We start from the raw sequence: 15,909 nt of genomic DNA, 5'->3' as shown, positions 1-15,909 counted from the left end.
TCACACAGCTCGTACTGATTTGTGAGCAGCATCTTTTGCAGTGGTCCATTTGATTGCGATCTGATGACTGTGGAGGCCATCTGAGTGGACTGAACTCATTGTTATGTTCCAGAAACCAGTCTGACATTGCATGTGTGCATTTTTTTTTTAAAGAAGCAGCGAGGCTTCAGAGGGTGACAGAGAGTCCACAGTGTCATAAAAATGTAAGAGACCTTCTGCTGCTTCTAAATTTCTCTCTGAGAAATAAAAATGTTAAATGTAGCCAACAATCACAGCACAGCCAGTATATGTAACTCATGTGGTTGGTGATTTTGTCATAGTTATGACAGTCAGTGACAACAGTGTTTGGCACGGTGGTGAGGCGGTCAGCCCTGTTGCCTCACAGCGAGAAGGTCCTGGGTCCCGAAGCCCTTCTGTGTGGAGCTTAAGTGCTCTTCCCGTCTGTGCGTGGGCTTTCTCCTTCCTCCCACAGTCCAAAGGCATGATTCTAAATTGGCAGTAGGTGTGAATGATCGCCTGTCTCTATGTGACAGTCTGGCGACTTGTCCGGGGTGCACCCTGCCTTTCGCGCTACGAAAGCTGGGATAGTCTCCAGCTCCATCACAACCCTGAATTAGATCGGAGGGATGGATGAAGAAAATGGATGGATGTGACAAACAGGCTTCGGTTATTGACTCTTCCTCTGAGCGCTGAAGCCCAGAAATAGCATCAGGACAGCTCTGTGAGAAACATGACATTTACGTTTAAGGTAGCGCAGGCTTTGCTGTAGTTTGAGTGATTGGTTTGGTTACAGAAGTTGTGTGGTGGTCTTGGTTTGTATGTGTGCCCTGCTTTGGCACTTGAGTGACTGAGGTGCCCAAGTGTGCACTCTGCAATTAGAAAAAGGTACACTCACCTGTTTAAATGGCACTGATGTGCATGGAGGACATTTTTCCTTTGAATTTGATAAGTTCATTTTTTTTCTTCCCTGGTCTTGTCTTAGCACTAATGCATGGATAAATGACATTCCTTAGAATTGATAGTGCAGTTTGGTGATATCAAATAAAAAGGAGAAAACACTCTTGAATTCTTTGTTGTGGATGACATCAGTTTTGTCCCATTTGCCACTCTCTGGGTGCTTATTTTATTTATCTTATTGATTGTTGGTCATCCGCATCATCCGTGTTGCTATACTGTGAATCTTGTACACTACTTTGTATAAAAAATACTACATATTTTCTTCATTATTGTTCATCCCGCTGCTTCTCCTTTTTCTTTCTTGCACCATGAAGGACGGTCATAGAATTCCGTTGTACTTTGTGCAGTGACAATAAAGGTTCATTCATTCATATGTTAATGACTCAAGTGTCTCTCTCACCTGAAGTCATTAAACTTGCCTCCAGAAGTATTAAAAGAGGAATGTAAAATGAGGTGTTGGGGTTAAGCGAGAGCAGCTTAGTGAAGCCAGCAGAGAAAGTGTGTTTGAAGTGTGTGAGGTGAAAGCAGGTAAGGTGTTGCCCTCAGGTTAATATTTATCCAGTGTTCCAGCAGGTGAGAGATTGCTGAACACGTGAACAAACGGAGCAGAAATACAACAGAACAACAGAGCCGAGTCAACATGGAAAACAACTGAGCAAACAGAGGAGAGGACAGAAAAGCAATGCCGACTGTGTCCTCGGCTCACAGGCTGAAATATTAACGTGATTATGATCCTAATGAAAGTCTGGAGGCTCAGCAAGTCTGAGGCTGAAACTTTCATCTTACAACAGAGCTAAACAGCTGCATGGATGATAAATGTCGAGGAGGCTTCACTGTGCAACACTTTATTTCACACTGCGGTCATTAAAGCTGCAGCGTGCAGAAATCTGGAAATGCCAGTGAGTCAGTGCAGGAGTTACTGCTACATACTGTAACAAAAATGCTGCCTTAAGTGCCTGTAAAGTTAGCAGCTTATTTTTCCAAGAACGGCATGCTGAGAATTTCATTGCCATACTCTCAGTTTGATGAGTTCGTCTCTTTGAGGACGTATACAACACGAGTGCAGTCACTGAGTTCATGTGATGGTTTAGAAATCTACATTTAGATATTAGCATGTTGCCAGTCACCGAACCAGGAGTGACCATATTTAGAGAAGAGGCTGGAGGGTAGTGAAGCTATCAGCTAATGCTACCAAGCCTGGTTAGCAAGATGCATCAATCCATCAGCTTATCAGTGATAAATGTGAGAGTTTAACTTTATAACACAAGAACTACATGATGTGTCTCATGTGATGTCATGCGCACATTAATTGAGAGTTGTCTGCCATATTTGGAAGTGATACACCCACTGGTTGGTAGGGAAAAACGTGTATTCCCTGACTGGTTGGCAGTGGTCCCTGGAGGTTTCTAGCTCTCGCTGGGTGCATCAAAAACCTCCCAGTGATTGCTGTGGTTGTGAGTAGATTGCCACAGTTGCTTGTAGTTTTTCATGTTTGTGTGCTAGTAATTGCTAACTACTACCGGAGTAGTTGTACCACTTGGAGAAAAAAAGTGCAATGCAAAGTTGAAATGAAAAAGGCTCGCCTTCAAAGTAAAATCTGTAGAGCTACAGCCAACATGTTCCATATGGGACAACTTTTACTTTGGAGGCAAACCTCCATTTCTGCTACTACAACTGCAGCAATGTGCTAGTGACCAAAGCAATCACAACGAGGTTTTTGCCAACTGGTTATGGAATAAACATTTTTTGCCTAGTGATGGTTGGCTGCCCAATGATGACTGACTAAGCTTGGGTAACTGGGGATTTATTTACTTGATCATACATTATCACTGTGATTGTCATACGTCCAAAATGGTAGACAAGTTAATGCCACGTGGTTAGTGGTCACATGTTTGTATAACCTCAATATAAATATAGCCCAAATAAATGTGTAGTCTACTTAAGCAGGATTCCTGCTCTTAGCAGCAGTGCTGTTGTTAAATCAGACACAAAGTCAGTATTAACTATACGCAGGACCAAGAATAAACCAAGCTGCTATAAGACACATTCAAAGAGTCCCGTCAGAAAATAAAATGCCTTTTCCTGCCTTTGCTGTCACACTCTAGCAAAACAGCCTCAATGTCTGTTCCAGTGTCATGAGAGACGTTCATCACATTAACCAAAGAAAGAAGCCAAAGATTTGAGGATCTACTATTGTTAATATTTTATTTTTGAAATGATGCGTAAAAAACAGTGCGTACAGGATTGTGTCAGATGGAACTATTTGTAAGGTAGTTCCATTAAAAAGGCTCCAAAATGCACCAACATGACTGAGAGGTTCATGTGTCAGAAAGACTGTCATTCAAAACTGCCCTAATTTTAAGCCTTACCAATGTCCACATGGATGAAAACCCCCTCAACTAACTACACCATCAGCACAGCTGTTATGAAGGAGGAAGGATCTGTAGAGGCAAAATGTTTTTCTTGTACCAGGCTGTAAACATACTTTAACATAGGAGTCTGTGAGGATTGACTCACTTTTGGAGCAGGTGTTCATTAGAGGAAGCACAGTTCACTTCCGTGTTCGCTTCATTTTCCAGCCCTGTTTGTTGCCACTTGGTCCATCATCCTTTTGTTGCTCCACTTTTCAGTGTTGGGCAGTTGTTTAAACAGGCTTTCAACCATCTGAGCAGAAGTTCACAGTTATGCATATTTGCAGGACAGCCAACAGAAATGCCCACTCTCCCTGAAAAGAGCTGCGATTGGCCAAAGTCTACTTACCTTAAAAAGCAACTAAATTCTCAGAATTGACAACATCGTAAATACTATCAGCAATGCAAGATATAATTATGTTTTGGCTTTTAATCTTTTTTTAATTAAAAATAAGTGTGATTGAGGATCTAATAGGTTAAACTAACAAAATGTCACAGTTAGACTGGACACTTCAGACTCAGATTTAATTTGACGTGTTGAACAATAACGCTGAGGAGCTGCAGCCATTTTTATGGACCTAAATGTAATTGGTCAAATCAGCATACAAACAGGGAACCCTTTGCATGCAAAGATTCCCTGAAGTCTTTAACCCATCAAACAACAGCTTTGCTTTGCTTGTGATGATTTGTCAGCTCTGCACTGCTGCTGCTGCCATCAGGGATTTGGGGGTCTTTGAACATTTTTTTATCAGTGAACCTAAGAAAGCAGGAAAAACAAACGCTTCTCTGAATCAAAGCGTCTGACAGATGAACAGTTCTCTGCGGAGTCCCCATCACTTCAGTGCAGAGGATCCGTCTAATCTCTGCTCGGCTCCTGTCTTCTTCCTGGAGTCTGAGCTGACGGTTCTGATTGACAGGTCTGAGGTGTGAGTGGAAGCCGCGCTGCTACTTTCTGTTTCAGAATAATCAGCTGTGTTTGCTGGAAACAGTGAGGTGGCTGCTCAGCAGCAGTGTCTCTGCAGTCTGACTCAGCTGATCTGATCCGAGTCCAGCTGATCACTGCAAACAATCAGCGGATTTCCTGGATGTTTGTTCTTCTGCTGTTATTAGGTTTGGATGTTATGATTTCTGTGTCTGGGAGCATGAGGAGCTGCTGTGTGGTAAGAGCTTTTGCTCAGCATTCATGGTCATCATCATCCTTTAACCTGTTGGAGAGGCAATGTTTGAGTAGGTAGATTCACATTGGCCGTCTCCACAGCGATGGCCCGCTGATGATGTCATCCAAAAGGCCTTCCCGTCTTCTATGATGTCATCAGAAGCTGCAGATCCAGAGAGACAGCTGCTGTCAGAGCTGCTCAGCGTCACAGCGCGGGAACTAACAAACATTCCTCCTCCCTGGCGTGCAGCGACCTCTGACCTCTTCCCTGCTGGCTGGATGCAGAAACACATCGCTCTGAATGTTTGTGTTCAGTGCAGCTTTGACACAAACTGTTCTGCTCTCAGCTATTAATTAACTGATTCATTCTGTATAATCTCACAAGACACTGAAGCTGTCAGTTTGTCAGAGACCCAAACGCCCTCAGGTTAAACAAACTATTTTCCACACATGAACACAAGCGCTGCTTTTCTTAAATTCTGTCAAAATGAAAAGTTTTCTTTTATTTAGGGATGACCTGAATACCATTTTTCGTTTGTTACGCCACAGATGCACCACGCGGTGTAGTGGTCAGTAATGGTGCCTTACTGCCAAAGAGTTCTGGGTTCAAACTCTGTGGCCAGCTGGGGCGTTTCTTTGGAGTTTGTATGTTCTCACACAGTCCAAAGACTATTTTTCTCATTTTTCTTTACAGCCAGGCTGATTTAAATCAGAGGGTTGCTGCTGGTGTTGATAAGAATAGCTTTCTCGCAGCTTCAGCCACTGTTTGTGGTCCTGCATCCTCATCTGCCTCTCCACTGGCATTTTGTCCTCTTAACCTGTTGGATTCAGGGAGACTGGACACTGTCTTGTGGGACAAACTGGTATTACACAAAAGTCCACTTTGTGCAAATAAATACTGTATATTCAAAGCATCATATCATCACAGCAGTTTTTTCTTTGCATTCTGCTGATAGCATTGATTAACTTTGGAAGAAGCCTGCAAACCATTTTAACTAACAGTTAATACCTTTGAAGGGGCTTAAGCTGCTTGTCTCAGACATAAGATGAACTGATAGGGTGCACGAAGGAGCCGGCATAATTTTAACTGTGAAACATGCCAAACAATTCAAAAAGAGCCCTGGAATGAAAACACGGAGCTGTAAGGCAGCAGGATCGACCTCCTTCTCGCACTGACAGAAGCACAGCGGAGAGCTGCTGGTGAAGCTGATGTGCTTGCATGTTGCCATGGTTACACAGACACAGCTCATGTACAGAAAGTGGATTTTATTTTTGCTCCTTACATTTGAGAAGTGCCCATTATCAGCAACTCTCCACAGCAGAGCTTTTGTTCTCCGGCACCCGATACTTTAAGAAACCCTGACGTCACACACAGGTCATAACAGGTTTTATAACAGGCGAATACACTCCTGTGAGGAGTTTGCATGCTCTCCCTTTTGCCTTTGTGCGTTTTCAACAGCTTAAATAGCATATTAGGTTAACTGGAAAGAATAAATTAGCCATAGGTGTGGGAAGGTGTGGTTGTTGGGGTCTCTCTGGGATGGGCTCTCCCACGACTTTGAGTTGGATAAACTCTTAAGAGATGTATAAAAGGATGACTGGATGGTTCTTCCCAGTTTGCAGACTGCTGAACAACCATCCGTTCATTCCTTACTGTTCATTTGGGGACGGCAGCCCAGGCTTCCTGCATCGCCTTCCAACATGCTCAGCTCTACCGGCGGGACTCAGAGGCACATCCAAGCCAGCTGAGAGGAATAATCTCTCCAGCCTGTCCTGAGTCTGCCTCTTGTTCTCTCCTCCCAGTTGGACCTGCCTGAAACACCTCACTTAGGAAGTGCCCAGGAGGCGTTCTGCTTTGAGTTACTCACCCTATCTTTCACCACCCACCCTTTTGAAGGAGGGAGGCTTAGTTCCAACGCTTTTTGCTTCAGTCTTATCTCACCGCTCACATTTCGTGGCCATAGGTGGGGTTTAGGTTTGTGGATTGGCAAATCTATAGCTTTGCATCTTTTATCCCTGGTGAACGTGTACTGTATGAAAACACCAGGTGATACTAAGAACTAAACTGTTAATTACTGAACTGATATAATTTAATGCCATTACTATCATAAGTAAAACAAAAAAAAAAAAAAACAAGATAAGAAGTGAACAATATTGTTAATTAGGGCTTGAAATTATGATTTTTGCATTGAAAAGATGCAGCTGCAATAATTTCAGAACTTCATTTTATCCTGTTATTGTGTGATAATGGGCTAATTTTCCCTGTTTGTTGTGAAAACAACATGCCTTTTTGTCTGGATGATTCCAATTATCAGAAAACAGCCGAGATAACGAGATGACGAACTTATCTGAAGCTCACAGGCTGATATGAAATGACAGTAATAACAGCTGTTTTCTAATTCCGGCAAATCTGGGAGCAGAATGTGGATTTATTTAGTCAGGCTCCATAAACTCACCAGCGAGAAGATGGAAATATGAGCAGAGCTTGTTCCAGCAGCCCGGCGAGCCTGCTGACTAATCGCTCGCTCTGCTCTTTGAAGAATTCACTGCTTGTTACAATTTCAGCCTGCTTCCTAGAAGAACTACAGAACTTTGATGTTAAAGACTACAACTCCCAGAGGAGCGAGGATTTCTGAGTTATGAATGGTGTGCTCGAGATGAGAGAGGCGAGACCCGAGGAGGCGGCGTTCATCTGAAGCAGAGTTGTCTGATGCTGATAAGTTGGCCCCCTGAGACGCATCGCTGCGCAGGAGGAGACTGTTACGAATAACATAAACTTGTTGTTTTGTTGTAGTTGTTTTTTTTTTTTTGCCCTCTGGCTATACACAGCCTAATGACAGCCGGTTAAACTGTAAATAAAATGAAATTACAATATTTAAGATCATAATACAAATAAACACAAATTTAGAACCTTTCACTATAAACCGTTTGAATAACTCACATTTAAGGTTGTGCTAGATTAATCACTTATAACTCTGAGATTCAAATTCAGCATTTAAACACTTTACAATCTCTAACATTACATTTTCCAGGTTGATAAACTGTCAAGACGCTTAGCTTTATACTCTAAACAAATGCAACAACACATCAGATTACACATTATGAGGATCTTACAGATCTAAACACAAAATTAAACCGAATTTGTGCATCTCACAGATATTCTGATTGAATACAGCGACATATCTCCTTTGAAAACCCATGCGGGAAAACGTATTTCACTTTTATGCAAAACAACTATAGTTTACATCTTCAAAACAACACAACGTCCGTTTACACAATTAAACAAATGTTTGACAATAATCAGATCAACTTACCACGTTGGGGCAATGTTATTTGGATAGTTAAGTGACAGGTTTAATCTTTGTCTGCTTTGTTTTTTCTGTTTGGCTCTCTGTAGCTGAAAAGGCTATCGTGTCTCTTTCTTCCTTGCACGTCAGACAGCCCAAAAAATGTAAACAATGATTGGAGCCCTCTAGTGGAAGGGAGTGATACCAACATCCCGGCCCCGATGACCTCAACAGATGGTCATCCAAGTAAAATTGGTGAACGACTATGTAATAATACAGTAATACATGCACTTTAGAGCAATAACTGTTAATCTTGAACACACGGCTAACAACTATTGTAACAGTCTCATGGAAAACACAAGCTGAAAGTCTGTAGAGCTTACTTGTCCATATTCCCTTCCAGCAAACATAGTTTGTGGATGGGGCGAGTATAAATACCTGTTTGTGTCTTTACTTGTACTGAACGTACCAGTCCATCAGCTCCAACATTGACATCAATGACCAATCCAAGGGGCCACTGACTGCGAGGTGTTGATTCATGCAGAACTAGTACAAGATCACCTACTTGATAATTTCTGGAATGGTGGGTCCACTTCTGCCTCTGCTGTAGACTAGGCAAATACTCCTTTGTCCATCGAGTCCAGAAAATGTCCGCCAAGTACTGGACCTGGCGCCAGCGTCGACGGTACAGATCCTGCTTCACAAAGTGACCAGGGGGTAGAGAACACTCAGGTCTTAACAGAAGCAAATCGTTAGGAGTCAGAGGCTGACCATCTCTTGGGTCCTCTGACAGCTTTGTTAGTGGTCGTCCATTGACAATTTTTTCAATGATGCAGAAGAGTGTCATTAATCCTTCATCATCCAGAGTCTGTTGTCCTGTAAGGCCCATGAGGATTGAACGCACTGTTCGGATCTGCCTCTCCCATACACCTCCCATGTGTGAGGCTGCTGGGGGGTTGAACTTCCATTGTGTTTCTCTTTGGAGCAGATGTTCTTCAATCTTTTGTTGATTCCATTCATCCAGCGCTTTCTGTAGTTCACTGCGGGCACCAACGAAATTTGATCCGTTGTCCGAGCGCATCAATTGAGGTGTTCCCCGACGAGCCATGAAACGCTGAAGAGCATTTATAAAGGAATCTGTGTCCAAACTGTGCGCTACCTCCAAATGAATGGCTCTGGTTGTTAGGCAAGTGAACAGGCAACCATACCTCTTCACCTCACCGCGTCCCCTTCTGATGTTAATGGGACCGAAGTAATCGACTCCAACACTGGTGAAAGGTGGTTGACTTGGAGTCACACGATCGGCTGGTAGGTCGGCCATGTACTGCGTACTGATTGGAGCTCTGTGCCTTTTGCATGGTATGCACCGTGCTAGGACTCGTTTCACTGTGATGCGTCCTCTGACAATCCAGAAGGATTGCCTAATCTCAGAGAGGACCCTCTCAGCACCTGAATGACCTGTGAGTTTGTGGAAGTGCCATATGATGAGTTCACTGACATGATGCTTCTGTGGCAAGATCACTGGGTGTTTTGCTGCTTCAGGTATTGGAGCATTGGTGAGTCTGCCTCCAACTCGAAGTAGTCCATCACTGAAGCGTACTGGTGCTAACTTCCTCAAGTTATTAACCCTCAGTGGCTTGGTGATCTGGGAGCGTTGAACATAGTCAATGATGGAAATCTCCGCCCGCTTCAGATCATTAAGCATTACAGGTGCACATAGTTTAGTTTTCATCTTCTTCAAAAGAATGTCTTTTGCCCGTAAGATCAATGCAATAGCTCGCTTGAGTTTGTACCAGGAGGAATACTTGTGGAAGAAACAATCAACTGCTGAATGAGTGGTGACTTTAGATGAGATTGTGTATGTCTGACTTGATTTCTTTACCTCAGCTTCTGAAGGTAAGCCACCTAGTTCCGGCTGGAGAGGCCAAAACTCTTCTCTCTGCCAAAGGAAAGCAGGACCTTTGTGCCAGCGCTCATTGCTTGCAAGTTCTTCAGCTGAAAATCCTCTAGAAACATCATCTGCAGGGTTGTGCTCTGTGCAGACGTACTTCCATTGCGAGGCTGCTGAAACTTCACGGATCTGTGAGATTCTATTTGCGACAAAGGTTTGATATCTTTTATCTTCATTTCTGATGTAATGCAGCACAATGGTGCTATCAGTCCAGAAGACGGAGTCCAGTAGGGGTAGCTCAAAGCTTTGGTGGATTTTCAGGTCAAGCTGCACTGCTACCACCGCCGCCGCCAGTTCTAGTCTTGGGATAGTGGTTGTTTTGACTGGAGCCAGCCTGTTCCTGGACATGATGATGTTACAGTATATGTTATTATGGCAAACGAGCCTGAGATAGGAGACGGCACCGTATCCCAACTCAGACGCATCGCTGAAGTGATGGAGCTGCATGGTGACTGAAGGTACAGTATAGACTGTTGGTCTGAGGCATCGAGGGATTTGTAGCTTGCAAAGTCTTGGTAGGTCATCCAACCACCGGCCCCATTGCTCAGCAATCTTACTTGGAATGGTTTCGTCCCAGCCTAGCTTCATGCGACACAGTGACTGGAATAGTGCCTTTCCTCGTAAAATGAATGGGCCAGCTAAACCCAGGGGGTCATAGACCGAGCTTATTGTGCTTAACATGCCTCTTTTGGTGCTGGGTTTGCCCTTAACATTCACACTGAATGTGAGGCAATCATTTTTTATGTCCCATAACACACCCAGAGCTCTCTCCATTGGTGGATCTTGATCCAGGTCCAATGACGGTGAGCGCTTTGCATGTTCCTGCTCTGGGATGGACTTCAGGACCTCTGCAGAATTGCTTGTCCATTTGGTCAAGTGAAAGCCTCCTTGCTTGAGTAGGTTGGTCAGCTGCGCTGCTAGATGGATGGCTTGTTGAGGTGAGTCAGAAGATTTCAGACAATCATCCACGTAGAAGTTTCTTTCAACAGTGGAGATGGTGTCTGCATCATACAGATGTGCATGGTCAGATGCACATTTTCTTAAGGCAAAACTTGCTGCACTTGGAGACCACACTCCGCCAAAGAGGTGAGATGTCATACGGTAGGTAACTACCTCATTCCTTTGATCATGGTCTTTCCACCACAGGAATCGCAGAATGTCTCTGTGGTCTGGTGTTACATAAATCTGGTTAAACATGCCTTCGATATCTGCCATCATAGCAATAGGACCTTGTCTGAATCGAATTAACACAGTTATTAACTTGTTTGTTAAGTCTGGTCCTTGATGAACAACATCATTGAGCGATACTCCATCGTACTTAGCTGCACAGTCAAAGACGACCCGTACCTTTTCTGGCTTGCGAGGATGAATCACTGGATGATGCGGGAGGTACCATACCTTGCCATCATTGCGGTCAGGAAACGAAGCAGGGACTGCTTCCGCATAGCCATTGTTGATGGTTGACTTCATTGCCTCTACATACTTCATTTGCAAGTCTGCATTTTTTGTCAGTCTACGTTCCAGGAGTTGCAGTCTGTGTGCTGCTAAGTTGACATTGTTTGGTAGCGCCACAGCTTCGTTCTTAAAAGGTATGTCTAAGATGTAGTGTGAGCCATCTTTAGAGACTGAATTCTCCCACTGCTTAATCACCTTCTGGTCGTTGATTGATAGGCTGTCCTTTTGGGTGGGGTCATCAAGCTTCCAAAACCTCTCCACCTGCATTTGCAGACTGTGATCTGACTTGAGGAAATAGGCCTTGACATTCTTTCCGCCTTCTTTGTAATCAATTGGTCCATTTATGGCCCAACCAAGCACTGTCCTTGTAGCATATGGATCATTATCTCCACCTACACGATATTCTTCAGCTCTGAGAAGGCGTGGGGCATCCTGTCCAATGACGAGGTGCACATCATCAGAGTTAACACTGGGAATAGGAATGCCTGCTAAGTGATCCCATCTGGCAACCTCATCAGGTGTGGCAAGGCAGCTGAGACCTATGTTTAACTTTCTTAGGGTTCTCACACCATTGAGTGTATACATGTTGCCATCATGTAGAGAGTCTATCTCAAGATTCACACATCGAGTAAATATGCCTTCTTGGCTGCCTCCTACTGTGTCAAGATCCAGCCTTGCAGGTTTGCCTTTGACCTTGAGTTTCTTTGTAAGTTCTTCTGACACTAAACTTGTGTTGGCTCCAGGGTCAAGCAATGCATATGTGACAGAACTGATGTTGCTAGCTTTGCCTCTAACAACCACAGGAACAATAGGTAAGCAAACTTTACCATTTCCAGCACCAGCAAATCCACAAGTGACGTTAGGTGATTGGGTAGATTGTGTTTGTTGAGTTGTTTTATTGTCACCCGTGGCATTCTGACTTGCTGCTGTATTTTGCTTGTTAGTGTGGTTTGGGTGTAGCCATTTGTTATGTTTCTGTCCACAGCCAGGTACGTTGCATACCCAATTGCGTGTGCATACCTCAGCACTATGACCCATCATGAAACAGTTTTGGCACAGGTGCTTCTCCTGAACAAACATGAGGCGTTCTGGCACAGTCAGTGATCGGAAAGCTGGGCACTGGTTCAGGAAGTGGAGCTCTGAACACTTTAGACATTTTGAATTAACTGGCCGTTTGGTGGGTGTAAACTTGTTCTCTTGAACTGCAGCTGCCTTAACATTTGCAGAGTAGTTTGGCCGAGGTTTCTTTGAGCTTTTGGTGGATAACATAACATTGCTTGGTTTCTCCTGCTTCTTGTAACTCACTATGCCACCAAAGACTGGGTCAGATCTCTTCTCAGCCTCTGTCTCAACAAAGTTGACAACGTCCTCAAGTTTAGGTAGACGTCCCCTCTTAGTGATATCGTAGTTTACATTTAACCATTTGGACCTGAGATCTGGTGGTAGTTTACTGATGATTTCAACCAATGTGCGGCGACCACTGAGCTCTTCCTCACATTTCATAGCAGAAAGTGTATCTTTGCAGCCTCTCAGTTGGTCCGCAAAATCTCTGAGTTGCACATTGTCTCTTATCTCTTTAAAGTTCAAAACCTTCTCAACCCAAGCCTGGGAGATGGTATGAGGATTTCCAAATCTTGTTTTTAGTCGCTCGAGTGCTTCCTTGAAGCCTGCACTGGGATCGGGATTGTATAAGCAGTGACTAACAGCATCTTGAGCTTTTCCTTCAGTGTACTGGTGTAGACGAGTTAACTTCTCTTCTGCAGCAACAGACTCTTTGTCCACCATTGTGGTGAAAAGCCTCATGAACTTCCAGTACTGAAGGGGGTCACCATTGAACTTTATCATGTTAGTTGGTGGGAGCCTCAGGGAGTCCACTTGGGCCTGATACTGCTGCCTTGATAATTCAAGCAGGTGTGAGATTGAATCTTCTGATATTGGTGACAGTGATGGTCGTGTTGTTGATGGGCTCTTGCCAGCCTTAGGTGTAGAATATAGATCTGTTGTTACAGCTTGTATCTTTTGTTGATTGTGTAATATCTGTGCATCTAGCTCGGCCTTGTGATGCATTCGCTGGAGTTCCAGTTCAAACTCCTCTTTGTTGCGCCGAAGCAATAGCTCAAAGTTTTCTTGTTCTTTCTTTCGTAAGGCACGTAGGTTTTCTAGCTCAGCTGACATGGGGTTGTCATCATCCGTGTCATCTGGAGGAGTTTGATTTATGATGTCCAATTCACCAGCAATTAGCTGATCATCAACTTCACCAGGAGTGTAAACTTCTTGCAGCCAGGCTAAAGCATTGTGGCGCACATCATGAACACTCATCAAGATGACCTTCTCATAGGCTTCCGACTCTTCTTTGTCAATATCATCAGTGAGCCTATCATGATAAAGTCTGTGTGTTTCCTGGAGTCGAGTGACAGCTAGGTCAAGGCTCTCCAGTACTGCCTTCAACCCTTCAGGCTCATTTTCTCTTATCTTTATATTTGCAGCTGTAATCATTTTAGTTATGGCTGCTTTGGCTTGTCCTCGCCTTCTCCTCAGTGTCGCGAGGTCTGCTTCTCCCTCAGACTCTTCTTTGTTGGACATGTTGCCGTCGTGTTTAACTTTATGTTACGAATAACATAAACTTGTTGTTTTGTTGTAGTTGTTTTTTTTTTTTTGCCCTCTGGCTATACACAGCCTAATGACAGCCGGTTAAACTGTAAATAAAATGAAATTACAATATTTAAGATCATAATACAAATAAACACAAATTTAGAACCTTTCACTATAAACCGTTTGAATAACTCACATTTAAGGTTGTGCTAGATTAATCACTTATAACTCTGAGATTCAAATTCAGCATTTAAACACTTTACAATCTCTAACATTACATTTTCCAGGTTGATAAACTGTCAAGACGCTTAGCTTTATACTCTAAACAAATGCAACAACACATCAGATTACACATTATGAGGATCTTACAGATCTAAACACAAAATTAAACCGAATTTGTGCATCTCACAGATATTCTGATTGAATACAGCGACATATCTCCTTTGAAAACCCATGCGGGAAAACGTATTTCACTTTTATGCAAAACAACTATAGTTTACATCTTCAAAACAACACAACGTCCGTTTACACAATTAAACAAATGTTTGACAATAATCAGATCAACTTACCACGTTGGGGCAATGTTATTTGGATAGTTAAGTGACAGGTTTAATCTTTGTCTGCTTTGTTTTTTCTGTTTGGCTCTCTGTAGCTGAAAAGGCTATCGTGTCTCTTTCTTCCTTGCACGTCAGACAGCCCAAAAAATGTAAACAATGATTGGAGCCCTCTAGTGGAAGGGAGTGATACCAACAGAGACGACACACAAAAAAAGAAGAAAACACTGTTAAACTCAGAGGAGGTCGACACAGCTGCAGGATTTTACTTCCACTTCTCTTTCCAGAACTCTCATTCCTTAATTTCCTCTAAGAAATGTTCGACAACCCACTGTGAAGTGATTCAATATCACTGGGAATGCAGTATCCCAGTCCGGGTTGGATGGTGCTAGAAAAGTGGGATTTTTTTGTAAGCAGGCAGCAGCATAAATAGCTGTGGAAGTTCAGCTTACCAAGGTGATTCTGATGCTGTTCACCGTGCACCTTGGAGGTGGATGATGTTGCACCAGAATCTTCTGCTCTGTTTCTGCTCAGGTTGGTGACTGTTCACAGGAGTTAGCCCTCGTTTTCAGGGAAATGTCTGGTTGAAATGGAATCTGAATTCCTGGCAGTTTTACCAGCTTGAAAAGCCTGGGAGTTCAGGATCCAGCTCCTAGACTTTGGAGGACTGGACCCATCTGTGTACCTTCTCAGCCTCATTCACACAGGCCTAGAGACTGCTCAGTGACTCCCTGTCAGCTTCCTGTCTCTAGGGATAAACGTGTATTCTCCAACGAACAATTGCCAACTACTCACCAAGCGGTAGTGCAACTTGAAAAAGTGCAACGCACACTGGAAACGGAGAATGTCCAACTTCAAAGTAAAAGTTGAGCCTTACTAACATTTTCAAACTTTTATTTTGAAAGCAAATGGTCTCCGTTTCCAGTTTACAGACAAGTTGGCGTTTTTCATGGGTGACCGTGCCAATCTCCCAACACTCAAGGCTATCACGAGGAGGTTTTTGGTGCAGCTCAGTGTACCTCTGTGTCTGATTGAAGTGGAATTTGAATTTCATCTAGCGACAGCCCGCAACCTACAGCGGCTGTGTGACTGAGGCTTTAGCCATCTTAGATCCTGGAGCTTTTTCCAGCTGACACAGGGCAAAGGGCGATGTACTTCCTGGGCAGATTTCCATTCCGTCACAAAAATCTGTCTTAATTAAGGTTTGTATAGCTGTTCAGAAAAGCTTCACTGTCTCTGAACACTCGCTAAGGGTTTGTTTCAGTTTCTGGCACAGGAAAATGCAGACTTCACAGCCTGGAAACAAGTGCTACCTGCCGGGAATCTGTGAGGTTTGCAGTTTTTTCATGCAGTGTGCGTCCCCATTCAGCTCCCGTTTTTGGTTAAAATGTAATTATGCATAAGTTCACAGGGATGTTTGGAATCCAGGTCCAAAATTTGAGCCTTCAACCAATATGTCGAAGGCTTTTATGGATCTCTTTGCTGTTGTTTCAGAGTTTGAGGATGAGAAAAATTGTTGTCTTTTTCTCTTGTTCACCTGTCGGCC

The sequence above is a fragment of the Archocentrus centrarchus genome, chromosome 7 (genome assembly GCF_007364275.1).
Source record: "Archocentrus centrarchus isolate MPI-CPG fArcCen1 chromosome 7, fArcCen1, whole genome shotgun sequence".
Classification (NCBI taxonomy): domain Eukaryota; kingdom Metazoa; phylum Chordata; class Actinopteri; order Cichliformes; family Cichlidae; genus Archocentrus; species Archocentrus centrarchus.
This window is presented reverse-complemented; position numbering follows the sequence as displayed.